General features: G+C 42.6%; 1 protein-coding gene across 1 annotated transcript in view; it reads right to left on the bottom strand.

Moving 5' to 3' along the window:
- The window catches only part of ECT2L (epithelial cell transforming 2 like), a 105980-nt gene extending 95691 nt beyond the window's left edge, over positions 1 to 10289 (bottom strand). The window contains exon 1 of the mRNA XM_003827709.6: positions 10130 to 10289. The gene's annotated coding sequence lies outside the window, so the exon portion shown is untranslated. The remainder of the gene's footprint in view (positions 1 to 10129) is intronic.
- Positions 10290 to 10741: the final 452 nt, after the last annotated feature.

Below are 10741 nucleotides of genomic sequence, written 5' to 3'. Positions count from 1 at the left end.
ACAAAATTGTCAAGAGGCTTGTTCTCATGAAAGCATGGCCAGCTTGAAGTAAGAAGGACCAAGAAATTTTGAAATAAAAAGTCTCTGAGCTACCATTTTCAGCTGGGTGTCTGGGGAAACAGATAACGTGTCTTTTGAGCTCACAGGTCTCCAGATTGAGAGGAGTTATGAACAAGGAGCCTCATTTGCAACTGGACCTGACGGAGATCACAAGAGACTGGGCTTCAAGCCTCATACCATAATTGGAAGACCCTTTGGTGGTGTCTTGGTATGAAATAAAGGTATTCTGTGTGCTGCAACTATGAATTGTGGTCAGAGGGAGGGACACAGTATATTGTCTGTGCACATGGCCAGGAACAATTGCTCCCATCCCTGTACCCACATACCAGTTCTCCATCAAGAGGTGGAGTCTATTCTTCTCCCTCTCCTTGAATCAATCTGCACTACCACTGTCTTGTTTTAACCAATGATGTTGTGGAAGTGATGATGTGTGACTTCTGGGCATGGACCTTAAGAAGACTTATACCTTCTGTTTTTGAACTCTTGGAATCCAGCTGCCATGTAAATAAGCCTGGGCTGGGATACCGGATGACAAGAGACCATATGGAGAGAGCTTGAGCCAGCCCCCAGCTGTTTCAGCCACACCCGTCAAAGCACCAGATGTGCAAATGAAGTCATCTTGGATATTTCAGTTGCAACTAAGCTCCCGTGTGCAACCACATGAATCACCCCAGCCCCCCACACACAAAGAGAAGAACTGCCCAGCTGAGGCCAGCCAACCCATAGAATTGTGAAAAATAACACGTTTCCTATTTCAAGCTACTAAACTTTGGAATGGTTTGTTATCCAGAACAGACTGACAAAGCCATGTGTTGGTGAGCATCCAGAGCTCTCACACAGCTGGTGAAAGTGGAAATTGGTATATGTACTTTGAAAAACTATTTGGCATTATTTCTAGAATAATGCCAAACTTGACCCAACTGGAAAAAATATACATGTGGACTAAAATGTATCACCAAGAAGATGCACAGCTGCACTGGATAGCTCCAAACTGGAGACAACCCAAGCATCCACCAATAGTCCAGTGGATAAATCTACTGTCATGCATTCACGCAATAGAATACTATACGTCAATGAAATGAACAGCCTGCTGCTACACAAAACAGTAAGGATGAATCACACAATACATTACACAGAGGAAGCTGCGAATAAAATAATACATGTGGCACGGGTTCATTTACCAAAGTTCTACCCTGTAGTGTTAGACGTCAAGATAAGGTTTACCTTTGGGGAGGAAAGAGAGGGTAATGATTGGGAGGGGGAAACAAGTGGTTATTCTGCATGCTGGTGCTGACGTAGAGAGGGAGCCCTAGACTTCCCTGCATGCTGTGATTCATTGAACGTTACACTCATGATCTGCATGTTTTTCTATGTCCTGTATTTCAATCAAGAAGTTTATAAAATGATATTTACAATAACATCAAGTACTACTAAGTACCTGGAAAAAATTAAGAGTGCCAACTTTATGAAGAAAATTATAAAACTTTATTGAAAAATACTTTTAAAGTCCTAAATAAATGGAGAGATATGTCTTATTCATGGATTAGGGGACTCAGTAGAGTGAAGAGATTAACTCCCTCCACTTGATCTACAGATTCAATGCAATCTCAGTAACAAATTCCAAGAAATATTGTGTGTGTGTGTGTGTGTGTGTGTGTGTGTGTAAAACTTCAAAGCTGATTCTAAAATATTTATGGAACTTTAAAGGGCCAAAACCAGGAGTCTTGATAAACAAGGAAGGGAGCTGTGTTTCTAGATACCAAGACGTACTATAAAGCTGTAGTAATAAGATAATAAAGGTATTAGTTTGGGGACAGACAACAAAACCTGTGGAACAGAAGAGAAACTCCAAAATAGACCCAGATATACAGGGGCACTTGTTAGATGACAAATCAGAAAGGGAAGGGTGGATTGTTTCATTTATAGAAAACGGATTATCTGTTTTATAAAAGAAAAGAAATTGGACCCCTTTCTCACACTATATACACACACATCAACTATCTAAAATTTTTTCATGTGTATAAAATCAATTACGCATGGTCTGTGAATCCCCAGAAGACAAAATTAGGAACAGTGGATGATGTCAGAGAGGAAGATTTTGGCTCAATCTAAGTGGGAAAAAAATCACTCCACAGCTCTCGCTGTCTCCAGAGATTATGTCCATTACTGGAGTTGGTAAAACTCAAGGTGGACAACCACTTGTCAGTGATTTTCTAGCTGGGATTCAAGCATCACAAACATCTAAGTTTCTAAGCAACCCTCTGTTGCTATAAATTCCAAGAAGAGTGAGTACAATGTGGCTTGGTGTAGCTGAAGAAACTTTATTAAAGAGTCAGAATAATTCTAGAATAAGACAGACATTTGCAGTGCCTCTGCTCTTATTACACTTCAAGAGAAGAAGCACATTTTTTCAATGAATATATTAGAAAGGCATGTATCATATTAGGAACAATTTTAGAAATGTTACAGATGAGCAGCATGGCATAGTGAGCACCAGATTTGGATCTCTGCTTTGACTCCCCAAAATTGAGGCTTTACAAGTGATTTAGTATTTGGGCCTCAGTTTCCTCATGTGTAAAGCCAGACAGTAATGTGTCTTGGCAAACTATATTATAATAATGTGTTGTTCAGATGAAAACCTCTTGGCAATGTGGGAAATTAAATACCTCCTTCTGAATCAACACTAAATGAAAACAAATTCTTAGTTTCTTAAGATGCCCAGCTGTTGTTATGTGAAATCCAAGAGCCAACATATGGGATTTTTATTTAGCAAGTTCTCAAAATTGTTATTATATTCTGTGTTAAGGGATTACTGAGTTATATAATGAGCTGAACATTACAGAAAGAATAGTCGCTGTCTCTGCTGGTGGGCTTAAATATGTGAGCATAATATAGTATATTGTGTGTGTGTGTGTGTGTGTGTGTGTGTACATGCATATATGTACATATTTGAACAGGATTATTTTCTTTTTCTCTTTCCTTTTGTTTTTTTAGAGTTGGGATTTCACTGTGTTGTTCAGACTGGAGTGCTTTGGCACAATCATGGTTACTGCAGCCTCAAACTTCTGCCTCAAGTGATTCTCTGGCCTCAGCCTCCCGAGTAGCTGGGGCCACAGGCATAACCAACTGCTCCTGGCTCAGGGTTATTATCATTATTATTATTATTATTTTTTAAGACAGTCTCTCTCTGTGTCGCCCAGGTTGGAGTGCAAGTGGTGCAATCTCGGCTCACTGCAATGTCTGCCTTCTGAGTTCAAGCGATTTTCCTGCCTCAGCTTCCTGAGTAGCTGGGATTACAGGTGCACACCACCATGCCTGGCTAATTTTTGTATTTTCAGTAGAGATGGGGTTTCACCATGTTGGCCAGGCTGTCTCGAACTCCTGGCCTCAAGTGATCCGCCCACCTCGGCCTCCCAAAGTGCTGGGATTACAGGCATGAGCCACTGTGCACTGCCTGCCTCATATTATTTTGATTATGTGAAGATATTAATTTCATTGACTATTCAACCCAGGGAGAAATGGCAGCCTGGCAATTACCACTTCTTTAATGGAATAATTTCTTTTCATATTCTAGCTTTTTACATTCCTCCAAATAGTAGTTCCATAAGATATTGAGTATTTCCCCAGAAAACAGGATCTGTGATTAAATGATTGAGATATTAAACTTATTTCTTTTTTGTAGGATGTTTTGGATGTTTTAATATGCTTAATGTTCACAATGAATCTTCAAAAGGGGAAAATAATATCCGGCATTTTCCCTTGTTCATTGTTATATGGAGACTATCATAGTGTGTATTGATTATCTAATGGGGTTATCATACTGTTTATTTAATGCTGTGTAACAAATTGTCCCAAAACTCAGTGGCTTAAAATAACAAACACTTATTATCTCACAGTTTCTATGAGTGACAAGTGTAGACATAGATTAGCTGGGTCCCCCAGCTTAGGGTCTCTCACCATTCAAGTGTCAGCTGAGGATGCCACAGCTGGACTGGGGAAGAATTAACTTCCAAGCTCACATAACTGATTGTTGGAGGGATACAGTTCCTCCTAAACTGTTGGAATGAGAGACTCAGTTCTTCGCTGGTTGTTGGCCACAGACTCCCCTCCCATGTGGGCCTCTCTATAGTTTAGCTCACAAAATGGCAACTCAAACTTCCACCAAAGTGAGTGAGCAAGAGAGCAAGAGTGGGCAGGCAAGATGGAAGCCGGAGCCCTTGCGTGGTGTAACCTCAGAAGTGACAAGTGACACACCATCATTTTTTGATTCATCAGAACCGGGGTTTAGCAAACACAGTCAGCAGGCCACATCTGGCCCACCATCAGATTTTATAAAGTAATTGGGATACAGACAATCTCATTTATGTATTATCTGTGGTTGCTTTTCTTTAATAAATTTCATTTATGAGTCTCCTGTTTTCCTATTGTTTCCATATTTACTCAGTATTTTTCTTCATCTACTTACTGGAGGATTTTTTTTTTCTTTTTTGAGACAGAGTCTCGCTCTGTCACCCAGACTGGAGTGCAGTGGCATGATCTTGGCTCACTGCAACTTCCACCTCCCTGGTTCAAGCAATTCCCCTGCCTCAGCCTCCCGAGTAGCTGGGATTACAGGTGCATGCCACCATGCCTGGCTAATGTTTTTTGTATTTGCAGTAGAGACGGGGTTTCACCATGTTGGCCAGACTGGTCTCGGACTCCTGACCTCAGGCAATCTGCCCACTTCAGCCTCCCAAAGTGCTGGGATTACAGGTGTGGGCCACCGCACCTGGCCTCTGTGGTTGATTTTTTGGCTACAACAAAATTAAGTAATTGGGAGGAAGACCATATGGCTCAGAAAGCAAAAAATATTTATTATCTGGGCCTTTACTGAAAAAGTTTGTCAACTCCTGCATTATAGGCGTCTACCCACATCTAAGGGGAGTGGATTCACATAAGGCATATAGACCAGGAAGCTGAGGTCATTGGGAGCCATTTTAGAAGCTTCCTCCCACAATAGTGTCTGCCATAGGATAGGTATTTGGCAAGTATTTGCTGAATGAGTAAATGGATAATAGTTGTATAATTGCAGTTTAAACCATAATTGCTATGGTTTGAATGTGTCACCTCCAAATATCAGGTTTTGAACCTTAATGGCCAACGTAATGATAGTAAGAGGTTGGGCCTTTAAGAGATAGGTCATTGAGGGCTCCTTCCCTTGTGAACTGGAATTCAGACCCTTACAAGGCTTCACACAGCATTCACCTCACTTGCCCTTCCACCTTCTGCCATGTGAAGGCAGAGCATTCCTCCCCTGCGGAGAATGCAACAACAAGGCATCGTCTTGGAAGCAGAGAGCAGCCCTCACCAACCAACCAGACCTGTCAGCACCTTGACCTTGGATTTACCAACCTCCAGAACTGTGAGAAATACATTTGTATTCTTTATAAATTACCCAGTCTCAGGTATTTTATTATAGCAGCACAAACAGAGACATGCATCTGCCAATTTTCCAAATTCAGGGGCTAAAAAAGCAAGTTATTAGTAAGAAAAAAACAAATTGCTTCACTATTAGGATTTGACAACTGTGTCACAACTGTGACAATTTATCAACTCTGTGATCTTCTTACTAGCAATTTCCATCATTATGTTAAATGAGTCATATGGTAAAATAAGCTTAGAATTGAATTAAATGTAGATTTGACAGATTATTCTTTCATGACATCAGCAAATTAGAAAAAATGGAAGCATTTTAAGGGATTCATTTGAGATAAGAATTCGTTCTGGGGCAAGAATACTTATTGTGCATTCTGGTTACAATACAGCAGTCACCAGTATCTTCTATATACCAAGAGAGGCTCAAAACCTTAGTGTATAAAACCAAACTCTCAACCATTTTCCATCCTTTCTGTGTGTCTTTTCTACAGAAGCTAAAATACTGTGCCATGAAGTTTTTCCTTGATCATTTAAGAATGATCTTGTTCTTCTACAAAGTGCATGTCTCTACTGGAAAAAACATTGTGGCTGCCGTCTCACAGCCCAGCTTTTTACTTTCAATTGAAACTCCAGCGTGGGTGATGCAAACTGGAGGCCCCTTTGTTATCTCGCTCTGAAAAGCAGGGGCCTAAATGCTTCTAAAGTCTGTTGCAAGAAAGGAATAAAATAGAAGACCCCAATCTGTGTCTCTCCTCATTTGCAACTGGATCCAACAAACATGCTAAGTAACAAGATCAAAATGGGGAGGGGGGCGTGTAATAAATGTTGTATTTAACATCTTAATTTTTGTTTGTCTACACTGACTGACATGGCACTAGAAAATCTCTTCCCCCATACACTGGCTCATTGAATCTTCAGATTCACCCTAGGAGTTAGATTATACAAGAGAAGAACATGGCAGAGAAAATCATCCAGTCGTCATGCAGTGGCTCACACTTGTAATCCAGGCATTTTGGGAGGCCAAAGTGGGTGGATTGTTTCAGCTCAGGAGTTCCAGATCAGCCTGGCCAATATGGCAAAGCCCCATCTCTACAAAAATTAGCCAGGTGTGGCGGCATTCACCTGTAGTCCTAGCTAGTTGGGAGGCTGGAATGGGAGGACTCCTTGAGCCCAGGAGGCGGAGGTTACAGTGAACCAAAGTCCAAGATTGTGCCACTGCTCTCCAGCCTGGGCGATACAGTGAGACCCTGACTCAAAAAAAAAGAAAAGAGGCCGGGCGCGGTGGCTCACGCCTGCAATCCCAGCACTTTGGGAGGCCAAGGCGGGCGGATCATGAGGTCAGGAGATCGAGACCATCCTGGCTAACACAGTGAAACCCCGTCTCTACTAAAAATGCAAAAAAAATTAGCCGGGCATGGTGGCGGGAGCCTGTAGTCCCAGCTACTCCGGAGGCTGAGGCAGGAGAATGGCGTGAACCCGGGAGGCGGAGCTTGCAGTGAACCGAGATCGTGCCACTGCATTCCAGCCTGGGTGACAGAGAGAGACTCCATCTCAAAAAAAAAAAAAAAAAAAAAAAAAAAAAAAAAAAATCAGAAAATCATCCAAGGTTACACAGGTAGTAATTGGCTATCAAGTTTCAAAATTATACTAGATTTTTCCTGAAGGGTAAGTTTAATTTGAATTGGATATAAAAGGATATTAAAAGAAAAACTTCAGCCGAATTAAATTTAAAGGAGTTTAATTGAGCAATGGACGATTCGTGAATCAGGCAGCTCCCAGAATCACAGCAGATTCAGAGAGACTCCCGGAGTGCCTTGTGGTCAGAACAAATTTATACACAAAAAAATGAAGTGATGTACAGAAATCAGAAATTAGGTACAGAAACAGCTGGATTGGTTACAGCTCAGCATTTGCCTTATTTGAACACAGTTTGAACACTCAGCAGTGTATGAGTGGTTGAAGTACGGCTCCTGGGATTGGCCAAGACTCAGCGATTATTACAGGCACATACTCCTAAGTTAGGTTTTCATTCTTGTCTACCTATTAAATTAGGTTGCAATTCACCCACAAGGATTCAAATATAAAAGTACAGAGTCCATCTTAGGCCATATTTAGTTTGCTTTAACAACTGCTACGGATGTATTTGGAAATACACTTCTATGTCGTGGCTGACTATCCTTTACAACTGGTATATTGATGAGGAACTCGGAAATTGACATTGGCACTTCCATGCTTAGTCAAAAGAAGGATGGGGCCTGTTGTGTGACAACCTGTGATATGGTAGAATAATAAGAAATATATATATTTGATCTTTGTCCCTGGTTCCTGACATACAGCTCCTAAAACTCTTGTAGATAGGGATGCTAGGAGAATCTTTTGTTCTAATATTTGGTTTTTGACCCCAGTTCCTGACACAGAGCTCCGAAATCCCTTGGAATTTCCTGGGTGATAGGAGCATCTTTTGTTCAGATGAAGTGAATCTTGGTGGACCCCTAGATAGCTTCAGGATGGGGGCTGGTTACCAGGGAAACCAACCATGTGATTATGCAGCTGGAACTTTCAGCTCCATCCTCTGACCTCTGGGGAGGAGAGAAGGGCTCAAGTTGAGTGATCACCAATGGCCAATGATGTCATCAATTGTGCCTATGAATGAATCCTCCATTAAAATCCCAAAGGACAAGATTCAGGGATCTTTGGGATAGCTGAACATGTGGAGGGGCTGAGAAGGCATGGAAGTTCCGCACCCTTGCCCACATACCTTTCTCTGGGCCTCTCTTCTATCTGGCTATTCATCTGTCCTTTGTAATATCCTTTATAATAAATGGGCAAACATAAGTAAAGTGTTTCCTTGAATTCCGTGAGTCACTCTAGCAAATTAATCAAACCGGAGGAGGGGCTTGTGGGAATCCAGATTTGTAACTGGTTGGTTAATCATAAACAACATATAGTCACAACCTGGGACTTGTGATTGGCATTTGAAGTGGGGGGCAGTCTTTTGGGACTGAGCCCTGAACGTATGGGATCTGACACTAACTCCAGGTACACAGTGTCAGAACTGGGTTAAATTATAGGATGTAGAGTTGGTGGCCACTGGAGAATTGGTTGTCGGTGGGAAGAAATTCCCATACATTTTGGTGACAAGAGGTGAAGGGCTGTACTGAGTGGGTGAGAGTAAAGAGAAAAAAGTTTTTTGTTTTTTTTTCCTCTTAGAACAACCAAAGCCAGATTAAAAGATGAAATGGCTGAACAATTGCCAGCCCATATAGAGAGCTAAATCCTCACTGGGATCACACAGAAGAGCAATGATGTCAACTAACTGTGTTTCCACAGGTGATCTGCTATACAGCTGGAGAAATGCAAGTTAGTCTGGTCCTTCTCCACTACAGTAGACAGAGTGGCTTAGAAATTAAAACATTGCTCCTCGGCAGAGGTATGTACCTACATTCGCGTACTTCTGCAATTCACACATGCAAATTGTGCAATGATTCCTTTATTTATCAAAAATTTACTTCCTTAAATATGCCTCCAAAAAGGTATCTGGTTCTAAAGATTGCACAAAAGAACAGGAGTAGAAGAAAAGTAAGTGTGATTGGTGAAAAAACAGAAATGAAAGACAATTCCAATTGAGTTAAATGTCCCACATTTAGGGTATGTAAAACTACATGCCAGTATATAATTTTTATTAAGTACACACTAAGCAATGGATAATGAAAATAATGGCGTGTTTTGAGGAATCCTGGGCTATTGATAGTACAGGTGGTGATAGAAAATACCATACTTGTGCTGGTATTTTCAAATGGTGGATGTGCTCACTGATTTATAAGTTTAAAGCTATAAAATTAAAGCTGTAACAAACAAGATGCAACTGTTGCTATAAAACTTCCAAGTCCTTAACCCTTCTTCCTCCCACTGAAATCAGTGTTTTTAGAGCATGATTTTTGAGGTTTCTGTGGAGCACAAATGTCAGTTCCTGCAGAACACACTTTAACAGGCTTGGATACAATTGCACGGGTTTCAGTGAACTTTAACACCGATGATGTCAGGATATTGTGTTCTGATACATATGCAAAGTTTATTAATAAGCACAGCATCGGTATTTTTAAACGGATATTTTAAAGTACCACTGTTTTATTTGTCCTGTTCATCAAATCTTAGCATATTAACTCTTAGAGCTATCCTTATAACCAAGACCTATATTCACAGTAGATTTTTTGTATTCCTCCCTCATTCCCCCAACCCAGCCCCCACCCTACTCCCTACATTTTTGGACCCCATAGGAGGAAAGAGGGAGAGAACTGTCAGAAGGAAGAAGGCAGTTGGTGTGAACCTATGAAAATCAGCGTTTTCCAAAGTGTTCAAGAACTTTACTTCGATCCCAAATCAGTTCTCTGGAGGAGGTAAGAGTTTACTTGGCACGGCCCGATGCAAACCCTACCCTACGCGTGGATTTTGTTTCTCCCCAGAGCCTCTTGAGAATCTTGGTTAATTCCAGAGCTGCTAAGGGACTCCAGGGTCGCGGAGGGAGGGCCCTGCGCCCCTCAGCGCTACTTAGGGTCTTCCTGGGCGGCTGCGCTGGGAAACTAAGCCGGCGCAGGCGATGTGCCCCGGGCGGCCCCAAGAAAAAGACTAGCGGCTCAGAAGCCACGGGCTTTACCTCTAGGAAGTGGCTATGAGGCCCGGTACAGTGGCGGCTGTCTCCTCTTGGAACCGCGCAGTGAAAATCGAGTGCGCCAACTCGGGCCGCAGCTCCGGAGAGGGGTGGGGCAGGGACAGGGTCATCTCCATAGGGATCCAACAACACGGAGCCACCACCCCGCCCCACAGGCCCGCAGCCCCTCCCGCCGCCGCGCCCCGACGGCCAACCTGCTTCTCCCCAGCTGCAGTGAGCAAAGCCGCCCGCGCCGTGCGAGCCACCGCCCTTCTCTCGAGGCCAGCTAGGCTCGGGTCCTGGCTCCTTTCCCTGCCTCCAGGGAGCTTGCGGTGGGAGAAAGCTTCCGTGAGGTCCCGTGGGTCGCGGCACGTCTCGGAAGCCCTGCGAGGTGCCCAGCAGAAGTGCCAGACCGAAGGCCGTGGGACCCCAAGAAGAGACTTGGACACTGAAGCCAACGTTTGCTTGATCTCAAACAAAGCCAGCGATGTTAATTAAGGCTGTGTGATGAGGAAAGTGGAGTTTCTTATTTTTTTGTCACATTCATCTTCAGCAGATCCTCAGAAAATGTTAATATTTACTGCAGAATTACCAATTTCAGCATTATACAGGAGGTAC

Source organism: Pan paniscus, chromosome 5 (assembly GCF_029289425.2).
Source record: "Pan paniscus chromosome 5, NHGRI_mPanPan1-v2.0_pri, whole genome shotgun sequence".
Taxonomy (NCBI): domain Eukaryota; kingdom Metazoa; phylum Chordata; class Mammalia; order Primates; family Hominidae; genus Pan; species Pan paniscus.
The sequence above is the reverse complement of the archived record's forward strand: the minus strand, read 5'-3'. Positions and strand labels throughout refer to the sequence as shown.